The sequence below is a fragment of the Lutra lutra genome, chromosome 6, assembly GCF_902655055.1.
Source record: "Lutra lutra chromosome 6, mLutLut1.2, whole genome shotgun sequence".
Taxonomy (NCBI): Eukaryota; Metazoa; Chordata; class Mammalia; order Carnivora; family Mustelidae; genus Lutra; species Lutra lutra.
This window is the reverse complement of record NC_062283.1, coordinates 133122368-133136595: the sequence shown is the minus strand read 5'-3', so window position 1 is coordinate 133136595 and position 14228 is coordinate 133122368. Positions and strand designations below refer to the sequence as shown.

Here is a 14228-nt window from a genome sequence, read left to right as displayed (position 1 = left end):
TCTCAAGTGTAATTCATAAGGAGGTACCAGAACACTAAATGAGAGAGGGGGCAACAAACCAGTTAGCTCTTTTCAGTTACATTTCATCTCTCTTTGACATTCATACAAGGATGCTGCATTGAAGAAGATGTCTTAAAACCTGCTGTTTTTTGAAATGCCTAATGATTTGGGAAGGGAAATCTTTAGTCTTTTGTTTTTTGTCTTGCTTTAAAAAGCATAGGTTTGGGCGCCTGGGTGGCTCAGTGGGTTAAGCCTCTGCCTTTGGCTCAGGTCATGATCCCAGGGTCCTGGGATCGAGCCCTGCATCGGGGTCTCTGCTCCGGCCCACTCCGCCCCCCGCCCATGCCTATCTCTCTGCCTACTTGTGATCTCTGTCAAATAAATAAATAAAAATCTTAAAAAAAAAAAAAAGGTTGGTGGTGTGGTTAGGACACTGTTTATGTATTTTTCTACTAGAAAATTTGATGCTTTGAGTGTATCATCTCAAAACATAAATGCATCTCATATTTTCCCACATCTCTCAGTGGGAGCCAAGAGAGAGATATGGGATCCTAACAGTATTGAGTGGAGTCACTGAAATCATATTACAGAATTTTAAAAAGTTGATTTATTAACTGACATCATTTCAATAATATTTTGGACCTTGGAAATGGTTCTATTCAAAATTTCAAAAATAACATTTCTAAAAATTAAAGAGGCGTCCATATACATTAGAGAAAAAAACAAACCTTTTTATACTGATTAAGCATTTGAAAGAGCAAAAGACCATAATTATTTGGGGGTACATATTCACTCTAGTCAGTTTTTAGCCATATGTCTCTAATACCCATGTCACATATTTTTTATGAAGAATGAAGTGTTTTAAGTTTTCTCAAAGGTTTGCCTGCAGTTTCCTTCAAGGTTGTGTCTTATAGTCAATATTTGAAATTGTCACAATCTTCAGTTGGCATTTATGAAAATGTGAAATATTTTTCACTGAGAAAATAGCTCCTTCTACAGATGCAAATAAGCTCAGAGCAAATTCTGCTAAGTGGAGGCTTTACTCAGACTAATTTTTTCCACCTAGAAGTGTGTTAATATTTTAACCCAAATATTTTCACCCCAATTTTACCCCCATTCAGGTTTTTATCATTAATATTTTTACAGGGGCTCCTGGGTGGCTCAGTTGGTTGAGTGTCTGACTCTTGATTTTGGCTTGGGTCCTGATCTCAGGGTCGTGAGGTGGAGCCCCGGATGGGTTCTGCACTCAGCAGGGTGTCTGCTTGAGATCCTCTCCCCCTCCCTCTGCCCCTCCCCCTGCTTACACTCACACACTTTCTCTTTCTCAAATAAATAAGTCTTTAAAAAAATAAACATTTTTTATTAAATTCATGAAAATAAAATCCACTGTGATCCTTTTGAATGGCTTATCACATTTAGGTGACACAAATCATAGATCTTCATTACTTCGCTGTATTCTGGTTCATCATATCGGTATATCCAGTTAAAATTAGGAGCGCCATCAAAAGATCACCTCAAGTCTAGTTCCTTCAAAACATCCTAAGATAATTTCAGAATTAAATCTTGGACACTGAGTTTAGTTCCTCCTTGGCTTTGTCGGGATAACTTTCAGCATCTTCCTTTTAGCAAGCCTTGTTTTTAAGAACTGCAATTGGCTAAAGGCTTTAAAAGCTGAAGTGTTTTGGCGCTTCGCTTACTGCTTTGATGAAAGATTTCCAACTGTTTTGGAACAGAACGCACCCAAACTTTACAGGATTCATCTATCATACCATTACGAAACAACTAGGTTGATGTAGAGAGTCGTTTCTCATACATTTCTAAAACTTGGTTGCTGATGACAGGTGGCAAAATAGAAGGCACCTATTATGGTGCTGACGTGTTTGTAATATTTTTGTACTTTAGTTTTCCTACTTGTCAATTTCTACATCTATATCTCTATCTATAGTTTCTTTTGCATTTGGTAGGATATAGCCCCCTTGTTTGAATTGGCAGTTATGAATTATGCATCCACAATTCCAAGTGACTTCCTCTGCTACATAGATTTCTTGATTTAGTAAGGACAGTTGTTTTTAGCATCATAAAATTTGTATTTCACTACAAAAACAATTTCGTCTCTCGTGTTAAACTTTTTACAATTTACAGTAGCATTCACGATAACAGATGTTTCACCACTGACCGAATGAACTTCACAAGCTTTGTTTGAGCCCAGGAAATAGATGGGAAAAAAAAAAATCAAACCTCTATTGGAATTAATTGACTTTTCCGCATAAAACACCTGATAATACTAACATAAAACTGGAATCATTTAACTGTTAATTTTTTTTCTTCTGCTAATGAAGCCAACACATTGAAAGCTATTGCTTTACTTTTCACATATGCCCAGAAAATCCAAACTCAGAAATAAGCAGAATCAAGTCAGAAGAGCAATCTTTTTTTTTTTTTTTTTTTAATTTTATCTATTTACTTGAGAGAAAGCGGGAGCGCAGGAATGAGAGCAAGCACAAGCAAGGGGAGCAGCAGAGGGAGGGGGAGCAGCAGAGGGAGGGGGAGAAGCAGACTTCCCACTGAGCAGCGAGCCCAATGCTGGTGATCTCCTGGCAATCTTTTGACCTCAAAGAAAGTTCATGCTTCCTCAAGTGCTATGTTAGTGAGTCTTCCGTAGCTGCACATGTTAAATTTCCCCGGACACAGCCTCGTTACAGTAATAGTTCCCATTTGAAGTAGTTGCTGATTTCTGCAGATCTGTAGCTATGATTCGTGTCGTGAAGGGTGTCACTGGGGCTCCCATGGTGGAGAGCAAACCTCAACAAACATTTTGTGTGAGTTAACATTTCATCATCAGCTTTCTTGAAAAATTAAAATTTAGTGCTTCACTTTTCACTCATTTTTCATTTTTATCTCATTACTGCTGAAAGGAGTATTGCAAAGTGAAATAGATAGCCATCAGTAAATGACAAAAACACTGTAACGCAAGCGTTTAGACCATTCTTGAGAAGGATCATTTCCTGAAAATATTTCATGTACACCTAACCTGTAATTTTCTGTTTCCCATCGGCCCTCTGACAGGTGTCTTGCGCAACTCTGGCCACAGCACAACCCGTCATCACATCCAGTGTCTGGTGGGGGCTCCACCCACTGAAACCAGGGGGAGTTAGCTGCCCTTAGCCGCTTGTGTCCAAGTATTCTTTATTTTATAAGCATCCTGCATGTTTTCCTTGAAAGGGAGGTGTTTGCTTAGGCCAGCGTTGTAGAAGGACAGCAAAGAGGCGGCTCGTTATTGGTTACCTTTCAGACTTAATCACATTAGGATGAAAACTCTCTTCATCATGGGTCATCTCACCCAGCAGCAGGCAAGACTATGGCAGAAGTCAGAAAGGCAAAGTGGAGTTCACCAAATTCAATCTTCACTGAATGATGCAGCTATTAATACTTGGTCTAAAAAAATGAGATGTTGGGGCACCTGGGTGGCTCAGTGGGTTAAAGCCTCTGCCTTTAGCTCAGGTCATGATCTCAGGGTCCTGGGATCGAGCCCCACATTGGGCTCTCTGCTCGGCAGGGAGCCTGCTTCCTCCCCTCTCTGCCTGCTGCTCTGCCTACTTGTAATCTCTCTCTCTCTCTGTTAAATAAATATATTAAACCTTTAAAAAAAAAAATGAGACGTCTGTGCAGATGTTTAATCGCTCCCAAGGCAGTAGGTGTAATCTAACACTTTCACACAGGAGCCAAGGTATAAAGTCACCCTGGTTAGAGATCCCATTTCTCCATCTGCTTTATACTGTCCTCTCTTGTCGGGACTGTTCTGATAACGTTACTGCTCTGTGCTCCTCCACTGTTGACTTCCAGTTCCACTTCCCGTGACAGCTGAGTGAGCTTTTAAAAAATCTTTGGGAGATCACATGGCTGGGCAACACCACTCAATGGTCTTTCTATTGCAGTTAGAATAAAATCCGGCCCTTCCCCAAGGACCAGGAGGCCTTTCATGCTCCCACCCTCACCCAAGTGGCCACACCAGATTTTAAGTCTCCAAGGGACCCAGACCTTGTCTGGTTATTTTGTTTGTTTGTTTTTTGCCAACGTAGCACATGAGAGCTGCTTAATAAATTACCTTAGAGGAATAAATATGGTCTATTTTGAGTTAATGAAAGGAAAAAGAGGGATTGTCTTGCCAATCTGTGGCAATAAGGAAAGCAAGTCTAAATCTCTATGTACTGAATATTGTTTTTCTCTCTTTCATGACGATAGCAGAAGGTGTCATAGGACTAAATCCTTCCCATTAGCAGAGGTGTTATGATGTCTAAAAACCATTCTGACGGTGCAGCCTCCCAGCCCCACCCCACCAGGCGAGTAAGTGTACATTACAGGGAGTCTATTGTTTTCACCAACATTAGATCAGAGATTTTGTTTCAAGTACTCCTGGTGTATGAGAGGAGGAGAGGTGCCTCTCTGGTTGACTTGGGGGGAACTGGGACATATGACAGTGGTGGCAAAATACTTTGAAGTTGCGATTTTGAGATCTTGTGGTGTTCTTACACACCTGCTCTCTATTGGATCTCTTTCTAAAACATGCTACTGTTCAATTTTTATCATGAATGCCTTTCCAAGGACAGTAAATGGTTTTACACACTATGACATCGTTTCCATGGCAACTAATGTATTTTAGCAAAGAGAGACTGTTAGAAGTAGGCTAAAAAGGACAAATACAGAAATGGCACAGTGTAAAATGTGGGGCAATGTGTGTTGTAGTAGAGATGTTTTTTTCTGACTTCTTGTTTAGGAAAACCTGTATAACTAGATCTTGGCTTCTTAACTCCTACTAATAAAATTTTTATTGCCCCTAGTACTGTCTAGTATTTTGCTGACATAATTCCCTTCCTTGGTACTTGGCGGTGGGGGGTTGTTTACTTTGACATGATGCTCATTCCATCACCATACAGACATTTGTGATTTCATCCATCTTGAAGATACGGTGTCTTCACCTCGTGTTCTCATGTAGCAGCCGCCTCACTGCTCTGCTACCTTTATGGCTGTGTGTCTTGAGAGGCTTGTCTACACCACCTGTCTCTGCATAGGGTTTGTCTCTGCACCTTTCCACTCAGGATTCCACCCCACTGCTTGATCCAGTTGGTCACACCTTCATCCTCTAAAGCTATTACAGTTACCTCTTTTGTTTATTTAGAATCTACCATGTAATTATACATTTTGAATAATTCTACAAAACATGAAGCCCCATAGGACTAACATTTGCATAGACACGAGGGATCGTGTTACTCTGCTTTGTGCATCTGAATGTGCTTGGGTTATTTTGTTACATGATAATAAAAACCCCCTCTGTGCTCTTAAATAACCCCAAGGGGCAGATAGCAGCCAATTTCCTATTTAATATTAAGAGAAACCAAGGGCTAGATTTTATGACTCAGAAAGATAGCCAACCAGTCCATGGGCTGGATTATACCCTCGATAATTATATTTTGTTAGGCCACATGACGCATTTAAAAAAATTAAACTAACATTTTAAAATCAGGCAGTTTTATATAAAAATGGAGATTTTCCGTTTCTTTTGAAAAGAATTGGAAGGTCTGGCAAAACCGAGCCTGCATTCTCCCAGGACTGCAGCCTGCCTCAGCCATGCTACAGCTGTCCTCTGGGTGGGGGCAGGGCCCTTCAGCTCCCCCAACCCCACCTCACCTGCTCCATTCACTTGTTTTACCTGCCTGGCCCTGTGGGCTATGTGGTATGTGACCCCTCCTGCACCCTTTCCCTCACCCAGTCCAGAACAAAGAAATAGCAGAGAGAGGGAATAGAGCAGGGTCCAACTGCTTCCTCCCTCACTGTGGACCAAAATTCTGTATTTTAGAGAGTAAGTTAAAGGTCAATGGTGAGAGGTGATACAGCCTCTAGTTTGCACCTTACCACTTGAAATAGACCCTGCAGTTAATTGCACTAGGTACATGGTTCATATTGGGGTATGTCCCCATTTGCCTCTACCAGAAGTAGAGTAGTACCATGAGCTATGAGTTGTTACATGCAGGATGGAGGTGCGGTGCTAGAGGGTAACAGTTCCATCAGCATTGAAAAACTAGCCAGAAGGGGAAAGTTCCAATATCATAACGGGGCTCTGGATTTACAAGAAGCATAGATTACCTTTTCAGTGAGGTAAATAAATGAGGTAAATAAGCATAAATAAGCATAAATAAGAATGTGGTAGTAGGACAAAGGATATAGGACATTGGTGGAGCCGCATCACATCTTCCCAGGCTAGAATCCTCAAAGGCAATCCCCAACCACCTTTGCTGTCCTCTCATAGACTAGACCCTTTTCTTCAAACTCCTTCAGGAGTCTCGACTTGTTACCAAGACCCTGTGCCCTTCACCATGGTGAACGTGGATGGGTCACTGCACCTTTGGCAGGGGGCCGGGTGGGGGGCACAGGTAAGATGAGAGAAGAGGTTGTGGTTGCTGCCATCTTGAACTTTGTTAGAAGGTTCGTATGTGGAGGAGGACATAGGAGAATGACCCAGTCTGGGGCCAGAGTGAATGGCTAAAGGAAAATACATTTTTCCTGGGGAAACCAGGCAATGAGGAATACCCCACAACAAAGGGCCTTGTCTGAGCTGGCTCCTGTCTCCGGGGCCTGCCCCAGTTGTTGGGCACACAGGAGACTGTGGTGACCTTGAGCGTGGCTGGTCCCAAACACTGCACCGCGTGTCTGTGTGCAGCTGTGGAAGGCTCAGGAAGCCCACTGAGAGAGTGGGCCTGTTCCAGGCTTCAGGCAGGGAGCCAGGGGCCGCCCCTTCACCAGGGAACATTGAGGAGCTTCTGTATACGCTCTGTATATGTCTCAGCTTTCTTTGGAATTGTGGCAGAGTCTGGCCCTGCCTGGTCTTTTTTGTGCCTTGGATCCTAAGTTAATAACTGAAGGAACAGTGCCCCTGTTGACATACTTGATATGGAAGTTGCTGTCCAATGGCCATTTCATCCTCGTTGCCATTGACACCACACCACATACAGTTCTGAGGTTCTCACTTTAGTTGTGATTGAATAGAGCTATGATCGTTGGAGCAGAAAGCAGCCATTCAGATGTGAATAGACGTGTCTAGTAACATGCAGATGTTTTTTGGCAGGTTGATGAATATTTTAAATCTTTTTCAAGAAGTAAAAAGGGTTGAATTGGAAATGGAGAAGATTCTGTGGCAAGAGAAAAGTGTATTTTATTTCTCTCTCAATCTTCCTTTTCTTAAAATAATTAAACAAAAACCAGAACCAGAATTCAAATCTTGGATTTGTGATATCCCTTACATCTCCTTCTTCGCTTGGGAGTTGTGACTATGACTCTCATGTATTGAACCTCAGTTTCTCAGTCACATTTTTTTAAGTAGAAAGGAAACACTGGCTAATATTAAAAAAAACAGTGGAATCTCCAGATTGGATCTCTGTCACTTATTTATAGCTAAAGACACAGGACTAAATGGAAGGAAAGGTCATCTTCTGGTTCTCTGTAAGCTATGTGTGGTATGTGGACACACCCTGGATTCATCTCCTCCTCCCTCACCGCCCCCCCCCCACCACCATCCCCTGTACTTGCAGCTTGAGTCAGGGCAGCTTTGTTTCCTTCATCCCCGTCCAGGCAGTTCTTCATTAGTCACTCTGTCACCGCCCCTCGTCACCCTTCACCCCTCCATCAGCAGAGCTGCTACAACCCCTGTTGTGCTCAGCATGGTCCTGGCCACAGATGAGCTGGCGTCTGAGCAGGGGAGACCATGAAGCAGGTACTGAGTATAAAGTGCTGTGAGAACACTGAGGAGAAGAAATCTAGTTCTGCACAGAAGCGGGACCAAAGGAAAACAGGAGAGAAAAGGTGATTTTGTCCTGGGCCCCGACAGTGACAGCTAATTAGGGGAACCCTGTCCTGAACCCAGCAGGGTTGGTGAGATTGGAGTGACGATGCTTTGTCCAGTGCCAGGAATATGCTGGAGGCTGTATCTATTTTTCAGCCCCTTCCTGGGATAGAGGCAAGTAGAAAAGATGCTGGTAACCCCAGGAGTGTGCCTTCAACTGGCTGACTTGTTAGCTGGCCTCTGCCTTAGTTTCCCACCTTTCTCCCACCAGCCTACCACCATCCTCTTAACTCCCTCTCTGCCCTATAGTCCCACAAGCCTCTTGCCATTCTCTGAACATGTGGCTGATGCCCCACTGACTGTGTCTGTTTATTCCTCTGCCCTGGGGTAAGGTTCCTGTGGTGGGTGCCGCGGGAGACGTGCCCCAGATGGTTGGAAATAGGAGAGTGGTGGGGCTATGGGAATGGCTGCATCAGGAGAAAACCCACAGTTGAAGGCTTCTCAATTTTATTTTTAGAGTTTTCTCTAAGAACAAAGATCTCTGTGTATTCTCCTAAAGATAGAGGATTTGATCCGATCTAAATAATTGGGAGTAGCTCATTTTTGGCCAAGGCCTTGTTCTCTGGCTTCCATTCCTGCAGGCAGTCACACATTTGCAACATTCATGGATCAGCCTTTTCCACTGGGGAATCTGGGTCACTTCAGTCATGTTTCTCAAACAAAACATTAGCACTACTTCAGCAGGAAGAATAAAAGCATGGAAAATGCCCTAATGCCCACAAGCGCACAGTTGAATACAGAGTCAACTGTTGAAAGGGTCTGTGTAACCACATATACACATCTGTGTCTGTACAAAAACACACGCACAGGGAAGGAGAGGTCTATCTTGCCTTAAGCCTTGCAAACTTGAAACTTGGATATTCCAAAAATTTAGATTTAGAATAAAAATAAAATGGGATAATTGGTCAATTTTTAAAGAACGATTTTTTAAAGTTAAGACAAATAAAAGATACCTTTTTTTTTTTTTAAGATTTATTTGAGAGAAAGGGAGTATGTGGGTGCACCTGAACATGAGGAGAGGTCCGTGGGGAAGGGGCAGGGGAAGAGGGCTGAAAGAAGTCTCATGACCCTGTGGTCACAACCCAAGCCAAAGCCAAGAGTTGGACGTTCAACCAACTGTGCCACCCAGGCATCCCAAATAAAAGGTACTTCTATTCCACTTAAACATTTCATGACAAAATTTATTCTCAACTCTTAGAAACACACCCTTTAGTTAAGACAGAGATGCCTGGTTTTAAAAACAGATGCCACTTTCCGTACTAGATAGAGTTGTCCTGTGAATTTTTCTTTGTGGCAATTTTATTTCACCAAACCAGATCTTCTTTGAAACAATGGAGCTGATGCCTAAAAAATATCTCGGGCCGTGCTTGCTAGGAGTCTTTGAAGTGAAAGCTGTGGCATCCTTCTGCTTTGTGCTGTGGGATGATACATATATGTATTGTCTTTGTTAATTAACTCCATCTGTTTTGAAAGCCTGAAAGAGAGATTGGATGAAGCTGCATATATGCACGGGAGGATAATATTCCTTTTGCACTAGTCAGCCAGCCGCTCCAGACAGGTTTTCAGTTTTCCTTTTGCTACGAGTTGCCGAAGTGCTACGGAGCTGAAGCTCATTCTTCAAGACCCTGTTGTTGAACTGGGCATCCCGTGCACTTGAACCTGTGCTGTCTACATGAGAGAGGCTGAGTTTGCTTACTGCTTTGGGAAAGGGTAGTCATTTTCCAAGTGTGCTTTCTGTGGCAGGTGAAGGAATCTCCTGCCTTGCAAGTAGAAAATTCCATTCTGTAAATCCGAATGACCGCCTTCCTAAGCCTCTTTGAAAAACGTTCGAGTAAAGTCAGACTTCCACTTTATATATGTTCCCTTTGGTGAAAAGTTGGGTTTTTGTTTATTTATTTTTGTTTTTTTAAGATTTATTTATTTGTTTTAGAGGCGGGGAGGAGCAGAGGGAGAGGGAGAGAGAGGAACTTAAGCAGACTCTGAGCTGAGCATGGAGCCCAGTGCGGGCTTCGAACTCAGGACCCTGAGTTCACAACCTCAGCCAAAACCAAGAGTCGGTCACTTAACTGACTGTGCCACACGGACACCCCTGATGAAAAGTTTTCATGGTACTGAATTACTCTTTGTTGGTTACAGGGAGGCTAGTTAAAAATTTTGGACGATGGGGATTCCCATATTTTTCCAGCTCGGCAGGGTCTGCATCCCCAGTGGGTTTGCCAGAAGCAAAGGCATATATTGCCTGGTAGCATCTCAGTTAGAACAGGAAAGTGTGTCCGAAGCAAGAAAGAGCTGGGGTGAGGTGGGTGGCTAAGGTACCAGCCGTATTAGGCTGCTCACTAGCACATTCTCTCCCTCCAGCCTCATGCTGCTTCTCCTGCATGTCTGCAGTCAGTTCATGATTTGAATACCCATCTGCAGAAGACAATATATGAGTTTCTAATTCTCTTCCCCACGGTCATTTTTTTCTTTCCTTCATTCTGAGTCATCTTTGATTAAAGAAAACAAAGATGTTACTGTTAATTATGCACCCTTTCAAACAGTGCAAAAATTCTTTTGTGTGTGCGTAGGGATGGTTTGGATGGGGATAGAGATTTGTGATGGCAGTATTTTAAACCACAGACCAGGACGCAAAGAATCATAATGAAAAAAAAGTGTGAATCTCTACTACGATAGGAAAAATCGTTTCTGCTTTTTTATTCACATTCCTCAAATCTTTTACTTTCTTCCCTACCACTATCAACATAATTCTAGTCAGCCGTTTTTATTCTCTTTAAACTGTTTAAACTGTTTTATTCTCTTTAAACTATTAAAACTGAAGCTTTGTTCAAATAGCTAAAATTGCATATAACAAATGAGGTACCATAATATTGGCAGGTTGTAGGCAGAGCACATGAGCAAACTGGAAAGCTGCCATCTGCTCCTGGCACTTTAAAGAGTAACGTGAAATGGGCACAGGTGCCACAGAATCCACACTCAGCTCTGTCAGGGGCTTGGCACAAGGTTCTAAGGTAATCCTGGGACTCGAGTTCTATGGGCGAGTTGGTGCAGGCTGGTGGGTTGGCACACCTCCTGGAGAGGGGAACACCAGCTGATGGGAAAGAGGGGCCATCCTGAGAAGGCTGTTTTAACAGTGAGGCCCACCCACAGTCAGACAGGAAGTGAGGTGAGTTGAACAAGACCTTGGAAGACTCATTTTTTTTTTTTAATATGTCCCAACTGTGGATGACTTGTAGGCACTCAGAAGAGGGTATGTGTGTGTGTGTGTGTAAGACCTCCATCTTTATCTTTCCTGACTCCAGAAACTCAAAATCTCGTGTTGGCCTCCTTTGATGGTGGAGGGCCAGGTCTTTGCAGTTGCAAGCAGGTGTTTGTGGCAGCTGTGACTTAGCAACAATTATGTGAACGAGAAAAAAGTTGTGAGCAAGCTGATTGTCTGCAGCACATGGAAATTCTATGGTGGTACTTTGTGGGAGGTTTCCAGACAAAGAGTGTTCGGTTCTCTTTTGATGTCTATTTTTTTTCTTCCACAGTTTTTTGAAGAAGCAGGATGCTCATCTAGACGTGGAAAAAGTAAGTTGACAAGTTTTGCACTGAGAGCACATGCCTTGTGAATTAGAAAGGATGTCCCATTGGGACCCAGGACTTGGTCCACTTTGAACTTGGGATCGTGACTCTGAGTCTGTACGTTTCTAAGAGAGAGGTTGAGTTAGAGATGGAGTTGGTACATGAATAGAAACTCTTCCCTCACTTAGGTAGATCTGCCATTTCCCCCCTTCTCTTAGTTGTAACACTTGGTTTTGATAATTATGGGAAACATATGTTTTAGCTATACGATGTGTCTCCTTACCCCAGAAATAGAATGGGACAGCTGTCCTGTGGCTGATGAGCCTTCAGGGGCTGCTGAGGGGTGGGTAGCACTCTGTCTTCAGACTGGTTACGGAAGGTCCCTTCAGTCCCTCTGTTTTCGTTTTTTCTCCACTCTGAGATGACTACTGCTTACCTCTGCCCTAGTTGTACCTCCAAATTGTAGTCACTGTGTCACAGGTCATTCTTTCATTCACTGAACACTTTTTGATGCTCACTGGGTATTAGGCACCATGCTGGAATCTGCTGAGACAAAAATGAATGTGACCGACCAGTAAACAGGCAATGATTATAGAATGTGATAGAAGTGTGCAGAAGGGGCTCTGGAAGCTCAGACTGAGGCTGGACTGTCCAGAAAAGCTCCCTGATGGAGGGCATGTGTGAAGGAACCACGTATCCATTGCTTCTGCAAGCGTTTGCTGAGTCTTCTCTGCCTATCCTTCTCTCGTCTCCCAGGTGCCCTGGGTTCCCATGAAAGGCTGGACTTAAGCATGTCTCACTCGCCACCCGTGGGATCCTATTCTGCCGTGTGTCTCCACGGCCCAGTCACATTGCCTTGGAGGTAATTTTTCAGCAGTTCAGGGGCTGAGCACTCAGGGGCTCTACTTTATCGTCTAAGAATGACTTGGGGTTATTTCTTATTTTGAACTTGGTGTGTAAGACGGGTTCTTCTCCCCGAACTAGAGCCATTCTTTATGCAGTTGCTGTACCTTTAAGTTGAGGAAGTATACTATCTGAAACCTCCTTCTAGAACAATTATGAGCAACCCCTGACCTTTGACCCATGTAGCCCCCTAGCTTCTGCAGAATGGACTGTGATCTACTTTCATTCGTGGCCTTTTCAGCTCATGCAAACCAAGGTGACTCAGGCTCTAGTCAGGGCTAGATTGGAGGGGAACCTTTTTAAAATCCTGGTGTGCTTAGGTTTGGCCTGTAGAAGCCAAAGGCTGGCAAAGATACTCCCTATGGGGGCGGGAGGCGTGGGGAGGGCCAGTTGTGGCCCTCCTGGCCAGGCTGGCCCCACAGCAGGTTAGAAGAGCCTTTGGGTGCCTGGATCCACCTCGGGGTGGTGTAGTGCGGAAGAGCCGGCATAGCCAGAACCCTGGCGGGATGGTTTAGGAAGTTCCTGGAGCTGTTCCAGGTTGCAGGGCTTGCCCTGCCTTGTGTGAGGTGAATCCTACAACCGTGAAAGGGGGAGGTCTAGTTTATGGAAGAGGCGGGTCTGTTCATTGTGTTTTCAGTATAACCCAATGCCAGGCAGACAAGACGGCTCAGTAAATGGGGTGGGAAGCCCTGAGTGGAATGAATTAGAGTCTTCCTTCAGCTCTGCTGTTCATTTGCTCTGAGACCTTAAGCAAACCTTTTCTCTTGTGCAGCCTCATTTTTCTTATCAGTAATGTGGTCCCTCTTCCAGGATCGAGTAAAATTCTTCATTTTTTAACTTAAAAACACAAATGACACTTTTTCGTGTTTTCTTACTTGGTCCTTATACCAAAAAGGATAAAGCACTGTTAGCCATGAGTGAGAAGGATGCTTAATAAGGCCCACCAGAGGTTGGGAGCTCCTGGCAGGAGCAGCCCTGTCTATTGTCTGTACCCTCAAGTACGGCACTGGCGGCAGAGAGTGTCTAATGAGGGAATTGTGACCGACCCTGTCCTGTGGGTTGGGTATTTGTTTAAGTACTGAGGGGAATTCAGAATAAGAGATGCTAAAAGTGTGGTGGGAAATGCTTCTTGGGCTGCATGAATTTGAGCTGCCTGCAAAGGACTCTTGCCTGCCGCACCCTCTTGGTCCCATAGTTAATGACCTGGAAAATACTTAACTGCCCTAGGGGAGTTCACTATTTTAAAAGTTCTAATTCAAAAGCTCCAATTCCAGATTTTTTTTCTAATGCTGATAGAAAGCTGTTGAGCACAGATGTATAAATTGTTCTTTTCGCCTGTATTTATATATCTGCCAGGAAGAATCTAGAATAGAGTGTGCCTCCATTGTATAATTAAATGATACCTGCTGGCCAACCCAAGGGAAGAAAAATCACAGAAGTCATGGTGTGTTTTTTTCTAAATGGCTTTTTGAGTTTTCCCGTTCAGTTGAACATTTTTGTAAAGATAGAACTATGAATGGAAAATTAGCCTTATCTCGACATGTGAAAGCTCAAAGATAAGTCAACTAAATGCTGTAATTATTATTATCTATAGTTTATTGAGCTTATACTACATATTGAGTGCTTTCTCTGTGTCACACTTGACCATTGCAACAATCTTGTGAGGGAACCATGTCCCTTACCATGAGTTGCTTGAGGCACCACAGTAACAGCAAGGATTCTAATTATATCTGGGTCTAGAGCCTTCTCTTTCTCATGCCATATCCTACCTTAAAATTGAAACAATACTTGGGATAATATATTTGTGTGATTTCTTTCTAAAAAGTTTTATGAGTGATAAAAAAGCAATGTTACTTTCTAGAGAGGT

The 14228-nt window shown here is 43.3% G+C and overlaps 1 protein-coding gene across 4 annotated transcripts in view; it reads left to right on the top strand.

Moving 5' to 3' along the window:
* FYN (FYN proto-oncogene, Src family tyrosine kinase) overlaps nt 1–14228 on the top strand; it is a 213228-nt gene that overhangs the window by 17081 nt on the left and 181919 nt on the right. For 2 of the 4 annotated variants that reach the window (XM_047735099.1, XM_047735090.1), the window contains exon 2: nt 11425–11464. The exons of 1 other annotated variant lie outside the window; for it this stretch is intronic. The gene's annotated coding sequence lies outside the window, so the exon portion shown is untranslated. Of the gene's footprint in view, nt 1–11424; nt 11465–12214; nt 12321–14228 lie in introns of all 4 variants that reach the window. One more of the 4 variants, XM_047735092.1, reaches the window with a different exon arrangement.